Source organism: Anser cygnoides, chromosome 1, assembly GCF_040182565.1.
Source record: "Anser cygnoides isolate HZ-2024a breed goose chromosome 1, Taihu_goose_T2T_genome, whole genome shotgun sequence".
In the NCBI taxonomy this organism is placed as follows: Eukaryota; Metazoa; Chordata; class Aves; order Anseriformes; family Anatidae; genus Anser; species Anser cygnoides.
In genome coordinates, this window is record NC_089873.1 from 140,352,887 (window position 1) to 140,372,989 (window position 20,103).

Here is a 20,103-nt window from a genome sequence, read left to right on the forward strand (position 1 = left end):
TGAAGATCAACAAAAGGCTCTAGCATTTCTCCTTTTCCTTTCCAAGCAAACCCTTGCATTTTAAAAAAAGTATAGATAATGTGCAGATGATTTTTAAGTTCCAACTTAAAGCTGAGAGGTGGTAACAATTATCATTGAATCACAGAATTATGGAATCATTAAGGTTGGAAAAGGCCTCCAAGATCATCTGGTCCAACCATCCCCCTACCACCAATGTCACCCACTAAACCATGTTCCTAAGCACCACGTCCAACCTTTCCTTAAACTCCCTCAGGGACGGTGACACTACCACCTACCTGGGCAATGCATTCCAATGCCTGACTGCTCTTTCTGAGAAGAAATGTCTCCTGATTTCCAACCTAAACATTCCCTGGCACAACTTGAGGCCATTCCCCCTAGTCCTATCACCAGTTACCCACGAGAAGAGGCTGACCCCCAGCTCCCCACACCTTCCTTTCAGGTAGTTGTAGAGAGCAATGAGGTCTTCCCTGAGCCTCCTCTTCTCCAGACTAAACAACCCCAGCTCCCTCAGCCACTCCTCACAGAACTTGTGTTCCAGGCCCTTCACTAGCTTCGTAGCCCTTCTCTGGACACACTCCAGGGCCTCGGTGTCTTTCTTGTAGTGAGGGGCCCAAAGCTGAGCACAGTACTTGAGGTGCGGCCTCACCAGAGCTGAGTACAGGGGGACAATCACCTCCCTGGTCCTGCTGGCTACACTATTCCTGATACAAGGCAGGATGCCGTTGGCCTTCTTGGCCACCTGGGCACACTGCTGGCTCATGTTCAGGTGAGCATCAGTCAGCACTCCTGGATCATTTTCCTCTGCACAGCTTTTGAGCCACTCTGCCCCAAGCCTGTAGCATTGCATGGGGTTGTTTTGACCAAAGTGCAGGACCTGGCACTTAGCCATGTGGAACCTCATCCCATTGATGTCTGCCCATTGATTCAACCTGTCCAGGTCCCTCTGCAGAACCTCCTTACCCTCCGGCAGATTGACACTTCTCCCCAACATGGTGTCATCTGCAAACTTACTGAGGGTGCACTCAATTCCATCATCCAAATCATCAAGAAAGATGTTAAAGAGGATGGGCCCGAACACTGACCCCTGGGGAACACCACTGGTGACTGGTCACCAGCTGGATTTCACTCCATTCACCACCACTCTCTGGGCCTGGCTGTCCAACCAGATTTTAACTCAGCCAAGAGTGTACCTGTCCAAGCCACGGGCTGCCTGATTCTCCAGGAGAATACTGTTGGAAACTGTGTCAAAGGCCTTGCTGAAGTCTAGGTAGACTAAACAGCCTTTCCCTCATCTACCAGGTGTGTCACCTGGTCATAGAAGGAGATGAGGTTGGTCAGGCAGGACTTGCCTTTCATGAACCCATGCTGACTGGGCCTGATCCCCCAGTGGTCCCACATACTTTGCACGATTGCATTCAAGATGACCTGTTCCATCACCTTTCCTGGCACTGAGGTCAGGCTGACAGGCCTATAGTTGCCTGAGTCCTCCTTACGACCCTTCTTACAGATGGGTGTCACATTAGCAAGTCTCTAGTCATCTGGGACCTCCCTGGATTACCGTGACCGATAATGGAAAGTGGCCCACAAATCACATCTACCAGCTCTCTCAGCACCCTTGGGTAGATCCCATCTGGCCCCATGGACTTGTGACAGTCCAAGTGGAGCAGCAGGTTCTAACTGTTTCCACCTGAACTGCTGGGGGGTTTCTTCTGCTCCCTGTCCCAGACTTCCAGGTTGGGAGGGTGAGTACCCCAAGGATAAGTGGTCTGACAAGTAAAGACAGGAGTAAAGAAGGCATTAAGAACCTCAGCCTTTTCCTTATCTTCAGTAGTCATGTCCCCCCGTGTCCAGTAAAGGATGGAGATTCTCCTTGGCCCTCATCTTGCTGTTAGTATATTTATAAAAACATTTTTTTTTTATTGTATGTGTTATAATAGTTGCCATATTTCTTTCAGTGAGCTTTGAACCAGACTCATTAGAAGGTGGAAAAGACTGAAGTGCAAGTCCCTAAAAATCAGAAAAAACTCACACAGACCTTTCATTTTTTTTGCCAGCTCACGAAGAAGTGTCAAGAATCACATCTCTGAGATTCACTGAGTATGTTCCTGCTGGCTGTTAAAAGGCTGTACTGACTAGTAACTGCAGTTACATTGTTCATTTATCATTGTCTTCCAGCACTTCAGAGCATATTTTTTTCCCCACACATTTCAATGGATTTTATACTATTTAAAAAAATAAATAAATAGGGGGGTATGTTTATGACAGCCATAGCCTGATAATGGAACAAGTCAAATCCTCAAGGAATGCTGGGAGCTCCTTTTAATTATCTGTGCAACCAGAGTCCAACTAACTGCAGTTTACTCCCTTCACATTTTTCATTCAGATTATATTCCATTGAAGCATACTTATTGTACTTTAATAAATTATGTTGGTCAATCTATTGCAAACAATATTTTAACTCATGAATGTCTCTAGAAATTATTGCTATGTTCAGAGACCCTGATGTGTTGTGGAAGATGACACCTTCTACAGAGCTCAGGTGAGTTGAGTTGATCTTGAGTTGACAGACCTTGGCCAGCTCTAGTATCAGCAAAGAAACCTAAGAGTTATATCCAGGTTTTGAAAGCTTATGTAATGAGGTCCTTTTCGTCCTATTCTCCCCACGTTTTATCCTATAAAAGGACATAATTTAGATAGAGGGCCTGTTTTTCCTGTGTTTCTTGTTCTGTGTTGAAATAAGGAACAGCACATACAGAACAGAATAAAGAAAGAACAGAATAAAGGTTAGGAAGCCTCTGTATTCCATGTGTTTGTTTGTTCATTTGTTTTTAAATACATTATTTATTTTTTGAGGTTTTAAAAATTCCTTGTAATAGAATTAGTAAGTTCATTTTTTTCAGGATGTTAGTCTCCCACTTATAAGGCATCTTTTTTAAGGTGCTAAACCTTCTGATGAGTATTTGCAGGTAATCACTGGAGGAGATTACTTGGCAGGGGATACCAAAATTTCCTTACTTTAGGAACCTCTGCTAGGAATGTCATAAGTTTAACAAGCTCAGAAGTGGGTAGAAGCAGATAGACTGAACGACCTCTTGAGGTCTCTTGTAAGTCTGTTTTCTATGAGCTTTGTATGAGTTAAATCAGAAAAATAAAACACAAAGAAGCAAAATTCTTTAGGAAGACAGAGGACTAAAAACAGTACTTCTGTTTCTCTTAAAGTATGTAGAGTGAAAACCTGGAAAAAGGCATTGATTATCCTACAAGACATGTGTACAAAATAAGCTTCAAACAAGTTTCAAAAATAAAATACTGCCCTTGGAAATCTGCATAGATATTCAACAAAATGACTGTATTGATTTGGTTACTGCCTTCCTAGTGTTTCTGTTTTCAGTGGCTTGAAAATTCTCAGGGACCATGTGAAATTTCTTAGATTTGTCATCTTCCTTGTAGAGAAAAGTTCCTACCTGTTTTTTTCAAATATTAGAGTTCTGATATTAAAATTATTAAATTAATTGATATTATATTATTAAATTAACTCACAATATGTGAGACAGATTTTTAAGTCCCCTTCCATTTTACAAGAGTAATGTAGCTTTCTACAGTGTTAACAGTACAGTATCCACATAAGGACAATTTATTCAGCATTTTACAGAAAAAGGACATTTTCCTCTTTTTTTTTTTTTTCTTAAGATATAATGCAAGGTTGTCCACTGAATGTCAAAGACACATAATTGCCTCTGTTACTCTTGCTTCAGCTCTTTCCAGAATTATTTCATGACTAAGATGTACTTACTTAATTAAAATGTTGGAAATCAAGGAAGCAAGCTCAAAGAAGTGTTGCTAGGGCTCACTGCTTGTGCTTCTAAGCCCTTTCTCTGCACACTTGAGTGAATTCTGCTTGTTCTCTCTGTTTGTTGTCATTGTTTGTGTTTTGGTGGACAACTGTACCAGGAGAAAAAAAAAAAGAGAGAAAAAAAAAAAGAGAGAGGAAAAAAAAGAGAGGAAAAAGAAAGATAGAAAGATAGAAAGAGGAAATACAGGTCAGCACTTAATAAAGCTATCTTTTAGTAAGCCCAGAAGAGGTCTGGCAGTTGGACTAGATGAACTTTGACAGTCCCTTCCATCTGAACTGTTTTAGTCTAGTCTTGTATAGTCTAGTTTATAAAGGAAATCTGTGAAACAAAAGCATATGAAGTAAAAGTGAATTACATGCTATTTAAATTGCCCTGTATGTTTTAGCTTTATAACATATTATACATTATAAAATCTCTATATATTCTGTTCCATCGCTATAAGAGTTTTTAAACATTTTTTCAAAATGAAATAATTATAAGACAGTTATTTCTGTCAAAGATATGCTCAGGAAGTTTGGAAAACAGTAAATAATTCAGGTTTTATGGACCATCCCTGACAAGGAAATCTTATAGCATGGGCAGTTCTACAATATTTCTAGAAGGTCAAGTGGACTGCTTAAATGAGTTAAGAGAGAAAACCTGGTCTTGAAACAGGCATGTAATTAACACCTTTGCCACTTGATTTCTGGCTTGTGACATAAGAATTCAGAGAATGGAAAACTCTCTTTACATAAATATATATGCATATAAAAATATATTCTACATAAACATATTCTACATAAAGAATATGTAGCAATAGATTTTCTGATACCTTTTTAAGATTCTCATGTCCTTTGAAGAAGGAAAAAAATGCTATCAAAACAAAACGTAGTTCATAGAATCATGGAATATCTGAGTTGGAAGGGACCCACAAGGATCACTGAGTCCAACTCCTGGTCCCCAAAGGACCATCCAAAAAATCAGACCCTATGTCTGAAAGCATTGTCCAAGTGTTTCTTGAACTCCTGCAGGCTCAGTGTTGTGACCATTTCCCTGAGGAGCCTGTTTCAGTGCCCGACCACCTTCTGGGTGAAGAACCTCTCCTTAACATGAGCCTCCCCTGTCACAGCTCCATGCCATTCCCTTTGCTGGTCACCAGAGAGAAGAGCTCAGCACTGCTTCTCTGCTTCTCCTCAAGGGGAAGTTGTAAACTGTGATGAGGTCTCCCCTCAGCCTCCTCTTCTCTGGGCTGAACATTCCAAGTGACTTCAGCTGCTCCTCATATGTCTTCCTCTCTAGGGCATCTTTGTTGCCCTCCTTTGGACACTCTCTAACAGCTTTATGTCTTATACTGTGTCGCCCAAAACTGCACACGGTAGTGAGGCTGCACCAGCGCAGAGTAGAGCAGGACAATCACTTCCCTTTACCAGCTAGCAGTGCCATGCCTGATGTACCCCAGGGTGTTCTTGGCTCTCCTGGCTGCCAAGGCACACTGCTGGCTCATGTTCAGATTGCTGTCAAGCAAAACCCTCAGATCCCTTTCTGCAGGGCTGCTCTCCTGCATCTTGTCCCCCAGTCTGTACATATAACCAGGGTTGCCCCTTCCCAAGTGCACAATCTGACATTTCATATTGCCCAGCTTTCTAATTTATCAAGATCTCTCCTCAAGGCCTCACCACCCTTGACAGAGTCAAAAGCTCCACCCAATTTGGTATCATCCATGAATTTGTTCAAAAAAAGTTCAAGTCCTTCATCCAAATCATTTATGAAAATACTGTAGGGGACTGGTCCTAAAATGGAGCCCCTAGTTTGCATTCATTTTGCTATAGATGATACAAAGAGGTGGAGAACCTGTCTCCTGATGTTTTGCTGTTTAAGATGAGCAAGTCACTTAGCCATGTTCACAGAAAGTGAAAAGAGCTGAAGTCTCTGAAGAACTCACTGAAGGAAATATAAACCTCCAGTGAACAGAAGTGTGCTATACCGATATAGCAAGGATTTTCATATTTCTTTGCTCTTAGGTCAGTATGGACAGAGAAGACAGCAGTGGTGTCACTGAACTGATGATCTATTTGTTTCATGCACTTCTGGAAGTTATCATGATTCATGCTGACACTTTCTCTGCGGTTTATTATTGCATTGAAAAATACTGTGATACATCAGGTTTTTCAAATTGGTCTGTGGAGACACATGCTACTTATGGAATCATATTTCAAAACCTGATTCAGTAAACAATGAGAAAAGCATATTTTCTTAGTACATCTTGTGCAAAACCTGTAATGGAAACTATTGATAGTTGTGATAAAGGTAAAGGGCTTATGTGTCAAATTTATTCTGGACATGGTTATGTAAGCGTGAGAAGATGCATGCTATGCAGTAAATGCATTTCTGTGCATCCTGCTCCAAGCTTGGACATAAGATGGTAATAACAACTATAAAATTAGTTCTGCCACTGATTTTCCAGTTATATTAGGAAGATAGGATTTTCTAAAATCATATATCAGCTCTTTTCTGAAAAAGCCTGAAACAGTGAGGACTTGGATGTAAATATTTGATGAGTTTACAATGAATTATTGTTGACTTGTGAAGTGGCAACTGTAGGACCCAATGGTTAAAGAAGTTGTAAAAAGAAGTGACAAAAAGAAAGAACCAAAATTTCTCTCACTTTAGGTCATATTTGAATGTGCAAGCAAAGTTTGTATAGTAATGGCAAACTGATTTCATCTTAATGACTTTCTTTTTAGAAAGATTCTGACAGATCCTGACAGATCACCCAGCGCATCTGCAAGGTACATGAGGAGTTGTGCAGAAAAAATGATCACATACTTCAGGCAACTTCAAGGAGAAGCTCTTAAACACTTTTAGACACAGTTACCTGTGCAGGTTAATAATCAATAAAAGGCTGTCATGAATTAATTACAAATATAGAAATAACCGCATTCTTTAACTTCCCAGGATGTCATGCTTTATTCCTTGGGCAAAGCTCCCTATTTGGTGATGTGGCACTTAAACTGAAACGTGGGTCCTCTTTGGAGATCTGAACTAGTGTGCAAGCGTTGTTCTGGCCTTTGGTCCCCAAAAGAGATGATTTTCACAGAAGATGGCTATGGTTTTGTTAAAGTATATAAAAATAATTCTGAAAAATAAGTTTTAATCACCTGATTTCACATACAACTAAGTCAACTCAGGATTCTTTGATAAATAATAGTGTTCTTAGGGCAAGAATAACATTAGTAGCTATAAATGCATATTTTAACTTAACCTTTCAGGAAAACATACCTAATAAAATGTTTTAATCTTCTTTCCCATGGATGTTCTTTTGCAATGGACTCTTATTCCTTCCTAGTATCCTCTCAGAAAAAAAAAAGCCCTCTGTATTCATGAATATGATGTTCTTGGCTATTCAGAATGACTTTTGACCGTAAAGATTCATCAGGAGAAGACAAACAAAATCCATCAGATCTAATGCTGTGAAATAAGAATTAACAGTTCAAGTTTGCTTAGACTGTACAAGTATGTAAGGGCAATTATTATCCAAACACTCTATCCAGATGAGAACTGCACTGCAAATTGGATTTAGAATAAGTATAATAAATAAATAAATTATATAAATATAATCTATAATGTATACTTTGGAGTACAGTTCTCACCTATGTTTGCTGATTCTAAGACAACAGCTTGTCACTTACACAGGGAGATTTTCTAATGGCATTAGCATTTTGAATAGGTTTGAATGTGCCCAAGACACTGAAAATAGCTGCTTTGATATCTGTGCGATATTCACTCTGGTTCATTTTTTGCATATTTCTATTATTTTCATATTTACAGCCTTTTTTTTTTTTTTTTTTCCTGTATTTAAATAACTCTTCAGTTCTCAATGGCTGAACTTGCCACTTGAGTGAGGTCAGCTGAGGAGTAGACTTTGTTCTTTTTATGACGGCAGTAACATACTAACTGGTTTATATAAACTCACTTTACACCTCCCAGTGATGCCAATGAAAATAGCTTACTGCCTGACCTTTTTTATTCACAGAAAATTTAAAATCACTCTCATGTTGAAGTTAAAGTATTTTTTTCTTTTAGCCACAAAAGACAAACCCTCCCAATTTTCTTCTGTAGCAGGAGCCCCTGCCCCATAAATCCCTCATATTAGTTTACTAAACTACTTCTCGTGAACCTCAGAGGTGGTACCCTGTACTGTGTTCCCCTTGCAGAGTTAACAGGATGTCTCTGTGCTGGGTGTGAGCAGGGCACTATAAGGGGGACTGAGATGGGGAGCGAGTGTGACAGCCACGTTGTCTGTCCTCTACCCCCAGCCTACCACAAAATGTGGAGTTTGGAAGTAGGGCTGTCACATTCTGACGTTTCTGCCAAACAGAGCTGTGAGAGACAGCCATGCTGTTTTCTCTCATTTGTAAGGTTATGATGCTCAGTCTGAAATTTATTCAGGACTTTTGCCTGCCTTTCCCTCCTTTTCTCTCTGAACCTCCTGAGAGTTTCCTCAAAAGTATTGAAGTTCAGGTATGTAGGATCATTCTCCTAATGTACATCCTCACCCTACTAATGGTCAGTTAAACCACTTGTTCCTTGTGTGTTGTATTTCAGTCTTCCTTACATGTCCTTCTGTCTTTCTGGTAAGTTTTCATCATAATCCCTCCTGGCCTAGACTTCATCAGATCAGACACATTATTTTTAATCTTCTCTCATATGACATGATCTTAATTTTCCTACTATGTTAACATCACTTTTTCCAAATTCAATTTATTTTTTCTAATCATAGTTGACAAGAAACGTGTGCATTCCATGCACTGTGTAACATGTAACACTGCAATAGCACTTGTATTTCCCCGTGTCCTCAAACATCTCAAGATATCATTTCATCTTTTTGAACGTAACCTTGCATTGAATGCGCATATTTATGGTGTCAGTGACAAGACTTTCCAGAGCTTTGTCCCTGGCTCCGTTCCTAATTCAGAGTCCATATCTTTGTGAGAGATGGAGAAGTGAGACTGTCCTATGTCTCACAATGTTTATCTAGTCAAAGAAAGGAATAAATGATTAAAGAGAACTGCAGTTTATAATTTTCCTGGCAAGCACAGTTAAAAAGTTATGGTGATAAAAGTAATGAAAAATCTATTGGAAAAAATACATCCTAATAGCTTTCAAAAGTCTCACAAACACTTTAAAGAAACTTGAATAATAATTGCAGGGAAAAATGGGGAAAAGAGGATGCAGTAAAAATGGTATAATGATCACTTGCTAATTTTGGTTACTCATCCCACTGGCTAATTGACCCTGTGTATATTCCTCCGTGTTAATCACCATGCATTGTATATCATAATAGCTAAGAAGACCAGCATTTTCTTTTATTGCTATTTTTAGTAGGCTTTACTGGGTAATATTTGAATTCTTTGATAACCAGTAAAATTTCTTTCTGTCAGAGGAGTTTTACACATTTTATTTCTTGCCTGGTTAATTGCTAGTTGTGCGTAATACAAGGAAATAGTGCCACTTACTAGTTATAAATAGATAATGATACCTTAAATAGTTATATTATGACCTACACTCATAAGTATTATTATGTTGAGTTCCTGAGGCTCTGAGTGAAGTAGATGGACACTGAAAAAAGTATAGCTGTCTTTGAATGAGATTCTTTTGTTTCAATAATCATGGCATTTTATTCAAAACTATGCAGAATAACTGCAGCCTGCAGTGCCCTGTAGACACATTAAGAATTTTTCAACAGATGCTGATGCAAATCTGATATTTAAATCTAGCCTCATCTTTAGAATGATATTCTAATTTACTCAAAGTCCCCAGTTTCCAGCTGTGTGTGGTTTGTAAGCTGGAGAATGCATTATTGCAACTATATTCAGCAGAAAATATTCCATAATGGACTTAAAAAATGATCATAGTCAAGTAAATATATATTCTTTCTGAGTGGTGAATCAATATGCACATAAAACTTTGCAGTAGGAGTGGATATGTTTCTTTTTGTTTCAGAGACATGAGAAGTCTAGGAAAACTTTAATGAGAACCAAATGCATATCGCAAAGGTTTCGTAGGCCTAGTTTATCTTCTGCAAAAGGAACGGAAACCCAGGCCTGGTGCTGTTGTGGAAGTGATGAACTGAAATATGGAATTAGCAAGATGATACTCAAGAAGGAGAAATAGAAGTTTCAGACTATAAAACCTGTGGAAATACCTCTAATTTTTGTCCAAGTGGTCTGCTTAACTTTCTGGTAACTTCCTCAGTCAGATATCACTTTCTGGGAGGGATTCTCAATAGACTAAGGAAAGACTCAATAAGGAGAATTTGTTATCTGGTTAATGTTGAGATGATAACTCTTGAGTTAAGGACTTGGGCTGCAAAGCAACTTACTTAAATACAGTGATTTAGACTGATCAACTGTTACTCTTTGTGTATTTTGTGACAGCAGGTTTTAGATATAAATATCTCTCCCTCTCAAGCTATTTCCTGTAGTGTCTGTAGTCCTGCTAGTTTAGTTTAAGCTCCTTCTGCATTAAAAAGAAAGGCTCAAATTCCCAAACCAGCTTCTTAGCATATGTACACTTGACACATTAGACTAAATGAATATCTGTTCTCTCAGGACTCATCTTCTTTAACCGAGGTTAAATCTAAAATGTCTTTGGTATTCATAGTAGAAAGCACCTTCTTGTGAACACTTTTCCCAAGAGTTTTTCTCTAGAGTTCCAGACCAGTTACTCTCTGTTAACTTTTACAGCTTGAGCTATTCTGCAAGGTTAATAATTTTAAAAATGACCTTTTAAATCACCTGTCTGGAATTCACATATACTTAACACCATTTGAATAAAAGCTGAACATGCTGACTTTTTTACAGAAATCACCTAGGCCAGTTTTCTTTTTTAATAGATTGTTAAAGAATGGAAGAACAGTCTTGTTATCAGTGGAGACAAAAGACACAGTGAATCCTCTGTTTTGTACAGAAACTATAGCTTTGTTAATTATTAGTAGTAAAATGTGAAAAATACTTGAAAAATATGTATTGGTTTTAGAAATCAGGTCACATAATGGTGCAAATGTTCCTAACTGGGGAAGCTTTGTGTGCTGTGACAATAGTGCTAATAACCGTGCACTGGGGAGTTATTAGGAATGTTTCCCCTGACCACTTCTATGTGGAGTATGAATAGTCTACTTATTAAAATTAAAGAAAAAAAAAAAAAGATTCCTCTAATTGTGTTGCTTTTGAAAGAACACTTATGCAATTAAATGGTCAGGGGAAAAAAATCTCAGTAACTGTCTTGGTAATAATGGGATATCTCTACATGAAGTGTTTCTGAAGAGGCATGCTCCAGGCCAGCCAGCAGCCAGCTATTAACCGTGGTGTTGCCAAGCAACACAACCTTGCTTTCTTAAAATTAAAATGAGCTCCTCTCTCATTTTGCAGAGCACTGGAGTTGAAATGGAGGGGACACAGAAGTCCTTCAAGTGAAAAGAAGAGCTGAAACTTTGCAGAGTTACTTATTCTCTGTGTAGTTGAATAATTGAATAATTTGAATAATCAATATAATCAAAATAAGTTGAATAATCAACATTCTTATTCTGTAGCTCAAAGATTCATTTTTTTTCACTGTAATGTTTGAGCAGATGCGTATATCAGATGTAGCATACCAGCATTTCTGTATAGATTTATCAAAATCAATTTATCAAAATCAAATTACATATTCTTAGGTTTTGTTTTTGCAGTCACCACATTGTTCTGTGCTAGTGCAGTTATCTTTCTGTCATATATCTCATGTTGGACTGGAAAGCAAGATGGTGATAACAGGTGACTAACATAACAAAGACAAGTATGGGTTATGACCTCTCATCATCATCATAAAACAGCAGCTGCAGTCTAGAGGACTAGCTCCTGCACAGTGTTATCCAAAAAAATCAATTAATGAAATCCCTGGATGAGGTATGTGAATTCATAAACTGGGGAGAAACAATGTAATACACTGGAAAATCAGGGTGTAAGGAGAATACTTTCCCACTGGCTGCTTGAGTAAGGAGAATGTAGAGCTTTGCAGGGTGAAAGCTTAGACATGGACCTGTAAGTTGCAACAGAAGTATCTCTTAGGGATTCCTAGAAAGGGAGACTCCATTATACTCATTTGCTGCCTTTCCATAGTGCCTTCCTGTGGGTGAGAGGTATTCATTTGCAGATTTCCCAGAAAAGGCTACATGAAATGTTCACTCCACTAGGTCTTGAGGAGAGAAATAATGTATTCACAAATTTTAGCTTCTTATTTCTAGAAATATTGTGAGTGTGCAAGAAATCTGGTAGAGATCTGGGAGAGCTGGCACTGATTTTTGGATGTAGGAAGTTGATTTCTGATTCATTGCTAGGGGTATGAAACTAGAAAGAGATCTCAAAAAATCCCCCAAAATCAAAGGGTTGGGTACAGCTCTGGATTGAGACACTGAATTCCAGGTACTGTAGGTGTCCACATGTGAGATAGATACCTAAGCCACTGTGATGGAGCCAAAATAGGGTAAGTACTTTAGTGAGTTATCCATCTCATCCTTCAAGGATTGCTTAGATGCCAATGTTTGGTCAACTGAACAGATGTCTTTAGGCTCCCCTGTCCTTACTGATAAATTCAGTTACCTAAATCTAGGTGGTTGAGTGAAGATCCAGAACACCAGTGGTAGCTCACTTAGGTAGCTCACAAACCAAGTCATAGACACTTGCTGATATCTGAATGTTAGGCTAAATGATCCGTCCCCATAGGAGATAATTCAGTTATCTAAACATTAGCACCTATTCCCATTGCAGGTCATTGGAGATAGCCACCTCACTGGTAGGTGCCATTCCTGAAGGATGAAGTCCTACATTCTTCTGCCAGTTCATCTCACCCACACATCTTGGACATTGCAGAACTTCTAAAAGAGTGCTGGGTGATTTTTTTTTAATTATTTTTATTTTTTTTTTTAGGTGGAAGACTCCATGACATCCACTGCTTTGCTCCACATGAAGGAGCCTGCTACCTGTTTTCTGAGGATCTGACCAGTGTAATTCTAAAGCAAAGGGTATGATTCATCTCATCAAACTTCAGAGATTAGAAGTGTAGGAGCAATTTTCAATTGCCAAGCGTATCTGTCTAGGGCCATTTCAGACAGCCAATATGATCTGAGACTTCTGCATGGGCCAGTTAGGTATTATACAGCACATACAGGAGGACGGGTCTGGAAACAAGGTGGTTAATGTGGTAGATTTAAAACAGTAATAGGTACCAGTGTTTAGGTAACTAAATCCCATAATAGATGTCTATATCTAAGCTAGATACTCTCTACTCTTTTAACACTCTACAAAGGGAAAGGGGGCCTGCAAAGGATATTTTTGAATGCAGATCTAGGTCTATTTCAGTAAAGCAGAATAAAGATGTCTGAAGAGGTGGTAACACAAGATTCACCTGTGGTTCTCATGACTATATAAGCATTACTTTTGTGCTGACTATGTTCTACAGAGGTCAACAACCTCCAAAGCAGTAAGGTAATAAAGCTTAATAGTCTAAGATATAGTGACACTTTTTTGTGCTGACATTATGTCATGCTCTCTGATCCACTGTGCTGCTTGCACTGCTTGGTAAAGGTGGAAATTATTTCTGATCTCATTCATATAAAGTTTGCTCCTGTGATGCTGTTTAAGCAAGCCTAATTAGAGAGGTGTGAATTACTGTAAAGCATTGCATTACTACACAGTAGATGGCAGGATTTCCAGGAGTGAAAGGATATTCCACCCTGTATAGTTACAAGTGCTTAGCAGTACTTTTTTAACAGAAAAACAAAACAAACAAACAAAAAAAAAAAAACAAATGATGTAAGTTAAAGATAATTATTGTTTCTCATAAGCAAAACAGGGAGTTTTTCTTCAGGTACAGACAACACAGCCATAACTGTGTAAGTGGAAGTGATTTCCATGGTAATCTTTCAGTTGATCTCAGTTTTTTTCAGAGCCTTATTGAAAGTCATCTGAGGTTAACCCTTGTTTTTCATGTTGAACTAAGCAGAACATCTCTAACTTACAAGAAATTATTAATGTATATGTGGGACTTTCATAACCTTCTCTGATTACAAGCTGAAGATCATTAGATCATTATCATATTTTGTTTTCCATACAGCTAAGGCAGAAAGTCCAGATTAATCTCTGTTGAGAATAAGGTCCTAAAATAGAAAAAAATGGTGGGAAAAGACTATTGGTGTACCAAAAAATAAGAGGCCCTATTACAATGTAGCTAATGTAGGAGATATTGACAGTCGTATTTCTGAGAAAATTTCTATCCAATAACAGCATAAAAATCTCTTGATTTTTTTAATATGTTTGTTTGTGTGTAGTGGCATGAAAATATTTTCAATCATATGGCTGATTTCTATCTTGAATGATCTATTTTTTTTTTCTGTGAGGAAATATTAAGAGGTTTTTACATAGGAAAAAATCTCTCTTTGCCAAATCACAGGATCACAGGATGGCTGCAGCTTGAAGGCAACTCTGGAGATCAGCTCATCCAACTTCTTACTCAGAGCAGGGTCAGCTACAACAGGCTGCCCGGGGTTGTGCCCAAATACAGTTATTAATTGTGTTGATTCTCAGGGCTGGCATTTGAAAGCAGCTGCAATACTTCTGTGATGCTGTTTGGGCTTGAACTGGTAACTACTATGAAAAACTGGTAGAAAGAAAGTCTTCAGAAGATTAGAAGAGTTCAAATAATGGTTATAATTGTCTAAACTCATATACTATAAAGAAAAGAAGACTGATACATATGATTGATTGTCTTAAAACTCCTTTGAAATATCCTCTCAGTCTGATTTATAAAATGTACCACATTCTTTGAATTAGAATGCCATTTCATCTTATTTAGATACATCTGGAGCTGGACAGCTCCCTTCTATTTTATTTATATGTGCCTGATTTTTCTCATCGTCCTATCTTGTCTTCATGGCTTTAATGAAACATTTGAGTGCCCAGTAGAGATAGTAAGAATGTCTGACATTTACAAATGCCACTTTAATAAACAGCTCTGGAAACCCTGTGTATTGTCATTGGCTTGACTGAACATTAGACGAATGCAAAGCAACTGCTCGTTTCCAGTTAGAGCTTATGAACCATTATAACCTATGAACAGCAGAAACACTGTTCTGCCAGCTATCAGGAAATACAGTGTACCTCGAGAGTCTCCTTCACCATAATTCCTGTTGATTAATACTACAGAAACATACAGTTTAAAGTTCACTTTTCTTCCTCAATTACTTCTTCCAACTACTGTAAGTTTTTTCACTCGGCTTTCATAAATTTTAATTTTAAACGCAAGGATCATTTTGACAGCAATTTTTTGTGCTTTCATTAAAAAAAAAAAAAGCAGTTTTCTTCCATTTCTAAATCTACTTTCCCTTACTGTGTTTCGTACTTCTCTGACAAAAGTCAGCACCATAGCAAGATTTGTCTTCTCCAGCTTCGGCTGTCCCAGAGCAGCCATGAGTACAGTGGTCACTTCTGCAGGATGTGAGAAAGAGACCCAGCTTCTCTGGGTATACTAATGTCATCTGTTGGGCTGCAAAGGTGATTTTAAATTCTTTGTACAAAACACTACATACTTAAAAGCCAAAGCTGCTAATCAGGATACGTTCTACATTGTAGTATTTTTAAAAGACAATACTGCAAATAACTAACATTTTACGGGGCAGCTGCTGTTGAATACCTAGAGGAGCAACAAGTATTGTAAGTGTACTGAGGGAAAAAGAATTTCCATGGCTTCTTTCATATGGATATACTACAGTGTTACTGTCAGCATGAACTTGCCGGAAGAGGGATTGAGAGCTGTAGCACAGCTTTATCAGTTTAGTGTTCAGGGATGTCTGCCAGGTGGTGGAGAAATCAATGTGAATGAAACACTGGAGAGCAGAAAGCATGAAGAAACATGCAGGAACCTGTCATTTGGCACAAGGCAGTAGCAAAAATCATAATACATACATCTAATGTTGGAAACAAAGCAAATAAACTTAGGGAAATAATGTATAACTAAAGTGCCAACAAAAACAAGGATGATCTCAAATACCATTCCACTTCATGCTGTTGTAAAAATATTATTCTAATCAATCCCTTGACATCCATTTGAAGCACAGAAGGTAAATATCATTACCCATAACTCGCACAGAGAGAAATGAAGCAGAGAGATTAGGTAACCCAGGACAACAGCAGAGGACATTGGCAGTGGGGACAGGATTATAGCAAAGAATTCCTGGGTCCCCCAAAGATCACACCCTTTTATGCGTGAAAAACAAAGCAGAAGAAGATTTTAAAAGACTGCTGGAGATAGTGATTGGAGACAGAGAGAAAAATGAAGAGGTGGGTGCTAGTAACAGGAACTGAAAGTTCTAAGAAAAAAAGAAGAAAAGATAAAGTTGTCTTGAAAAATGAGGACTGCCTTAGTGTCTGAGTGGTGAATGTGCAAAAACTGAAACAATTCATTAATGCTGATATCTGCTAACATTCAGCGACTCACGGTAACAAATCTGTTCCATTCCAAAACCTATACTATTTGCTAGGGTTGTGCCTAACTCAAAAGTCACACCTTAACATTTCTTAACATCTGACTGTCTGTTTCAGGAGACCTTTAGCATTCTTTTAGCGTAGTTTCCTGTCAACAGCTGTGTTCTGTTCAGCCTAACACTATTTTTGAGAATATATCAGTATTAGAAAATGAAGAACCTAGAAGCAAAGGTAAGAAGACACAAACCTTGTTTTTGCTGCTGTATTAGCCACAGTCTATTAGCTGCACAATATCATGCAACTTCCTGGGTTGGAATGAATCTTGGAACATGTGAGTTCAGTGTTATTGACCTCAAAGGCTTCACATTCAAAAACATTATTGGTATATTTTCCCCACATGTAGGAAAATGTTCATTCATGAAAATATGTGTTGGTTGAAATGGGGATATATTTCACTAACATTGTTCTGCGTCAGGTATGACCAAATCCAGAAAAAGAGTTTGCTAAAAAAATATTGCTAAAAAAATATCACTATGTCATTAACTATATCTCGTGTTCTGTCCTTGAAAAATCCAGCACCCTGTCGCTGTGGTGTAAAGAAAATTTGGGGAAATAAAAACCTTTTCCAGGTACCTATCAGGAATATATTTGGTCCAAATATTAAATTCAGGGAAAGAATGCAAAAATTTGTATTTTAGACTCCTGGCATTGATCTATGTACTGCTTTCATCCCAAGAGCATTTTTGACTCTTACTGATCATTCAAGTTAGCTGATACAGGTGTTATTTTTTTTTATTATTATTTTTTATTTTAAAATTCGATTAAACAGTTACTTTCCATCTTTCCATTCCATATGCTATGTTGGGTAGCCTGCTTCTATGCTATTGCAAGCTTTGGAGTTCCTTTCTGATATCCATTAATGAAAAAGGAAAACAAGACTCTTCAGGGCAGCAGGATGATCAGCAAACAAAAGCGGAAGCTTGTGTAATGAGAGCAACTATTTGAGTCTTAAAAACAACAAAAGCTTTTTGTATATCTGAAGATTTGGCTTGTGGGGAAAGAACTGTGAAGCAGTGATACAGATCTTTGAAACTCCAGAAAATATGAAAGTGTTTTGGGTAAAAGATAAGTAGCTTTGTTAGAAATGTTTCTGTGCCTTTCTAAGAGCTGCTTATGGCAATGGGTCTATTAGGATCCTGGTGAAGTGTCACTTAACCTCAGACAAGGGTGAATCAGAAGACAATGGAAGATTTTCTACAGAAACACTGGAAATATCATTCCTCTAAAATGTTTTTTTACACATGTTCCAGTGCCCCCAAACTAACAAAGAAAATGAAGAAAACTGCAAAAGATGAATAACAATTCAAAGTTTGGTTTTAATTGACCGTAAATGAAGAAGCTGTGCAAAGTGGTGGAAGCAGCTCCTTATCTCAAAAGCTAGAAAAGATGTTTATGAAGCACATTTTGATCATCTTAACAAAGCACAGTGTATTCTTCAGCTTGGATGACAGCACAAATGGTTTGTGAATAATTAGCAACAAAGCAAGGGTAGGGAACACTTCCAAAAGTCAAAGGATCTGTTCAGCACTGATAGTGTTAATAGTTGCTGATGCAAGCTATGTGCTTGTTTTGACAAAGTTTGCTTAGGACATCATCAATTATGGTCTGTAGCATGTGTTGATTTGTATTTCTATATTTCCCACCAAATCAAATGAACTGTAATTAGGAAGCGTTTTTTAGCTGATCACTGTTCATACTTCATCTGCTAAGATGAAGCTTAAAAAGATTTCATACTTTTGTGTGAAATTAGTGCTTGTGCAATCTCAAGGACTAAGTAGAGATGAGTTACTCTCAACCACAGTAGTGTTGTACATTTTAGATTAAGGTTCCAACTTACTTAAAATTTTGAAATAAGTAACTTTCATTTTAATCTTTGCCTGTCACCCCTGAAACATCACTGTAAAATGAGTTTCATTTAAGTTGGTGCAAACCTGTGGAGCAGCTTAAGGGACTATATAATTTGATTAGTGGGGGATTTAGGAGAATAACCACATTCACATACTTTCTTACACTTTTTCTGATTTCAACTTGTTCGCGGTGGCTGTTTTCACATGTAAGATCAGTTCAAAATTTCTATCCCAGAAGAGCAGCTTGCACATAAATCATTGTTATGTTGCCTCATCCAATTTGTTCATCATACTTAACATACTCTGCATTGCAATGCCTTTTATCAGTTGTTTCAAAATCAAAATAAACTTTTCTGATGTTTGGGTATGCAACACTGCATCCAGAGGAACTTTTGGCTACAATTCTGCTTCTCTCCAATATTCATATTCAAAACAAGTTCTCTAAAGGAGACAATGAGATGAAAAGGACACATATCATGACTTCATTATTTTCATATACTACGAGCTTGTCAGGAGAAAGCTATTGAAGTATGCTCTATTAAAACCTGCACATTTCAGCAGTGCTGTTATAGCTACACAGTGAACACCTGGAAACGGAAAGGACAAGAGATGAAAATGGGATGATGCTGTCTTTATGTTTAAGTTGCTCAGAAGGGCACAAAACTCAAAATGGCTTGACCACAGTACCTCTGTCGTGGGCAAAAAGCTTTAAGAAGCATTTACATTAGTGATTTTGACTGGATCAGAACATGTGTTTCAAGAAAATCTCTAAATTGTCCCTGTTTACCTCAACTTGATTCATAACCCGGAGCAATGCAAGTGTGCAAATTGGATTCCTTTAAATGAAACTTAAAGAAGAGGTTGCCCAATTGCTAATTGTTAATGTGTCTTCAGCTCATAGGAACATTTTAAGGTAGTTTGAAGGAGCCCCTTATAAAATGGATATAGCAGTGGTATCAAATACCTGTTATCAAAAGTCACTCTCCACTGCACTACTGCTAGTGGAGCCAGAATCACAGATCTTGTCAGGGAATGGCCAAGTCTAGAGAAGAAAATAAAGAAGCATCCAGTAGGGGCTTTCCTAATTTCCCTAGGAATTCAAAGTCCATGAAGTACTCTGTATGAAGAATTGTACACAAATATTAAAGACATGAGGTATTAAGCAATCTAAATGTTTCTTGATTGAGGTGGGAAACTTATTTGTATGAGGAACAGAGCTTCTCAGACAAAATGGAGCTGTTGAAAGTTTTGCAGTTATAGCAAAAGATGTTAGGTGGCATTTGGGCTAAGAGAGATCACATCATCTTTGCCAAACATATGGAGACAAAGATTGCCAGCATCTTTGACTATAAGCAAATAAGAACTGTTTTTGGTATGAATGTTACAACAGTCTTTCTGTTCTTGGTCTTAGAATTAACAACAACAATAAAAGGGTGAAGCAGTGAGAGCTTGACAGAGTGACTGTTGCCTCGTCCTGAGCTGTGCCTGATGTTCAGGAAAAAGAAAGTTTACTTTTTATCCTTAGGAACCCAAAATGTTTCAGTGTCATTGACTTAAAGAAGAGGCTGATCAGAAAAAGTCTGATTTCATATTGGACAAGTTGAAAATTATACCTCTAAGATTTGTTAATGCAAGAGCTACATATCATGGGTGGCTCAGGCAAATGCTGGCAAGACTATGTTTTTTAATCATATTTATGTTGAATTTTAGCAAAGGTTGGAAGGACTACAGGTAACAACATATGGTGGATTTGTTAGGAATATATTTGCTTTAAAACTGGTGAAGAGTTTGTTTATTAGTAAGTGTAGAGAAAAGTGGGATTCATCT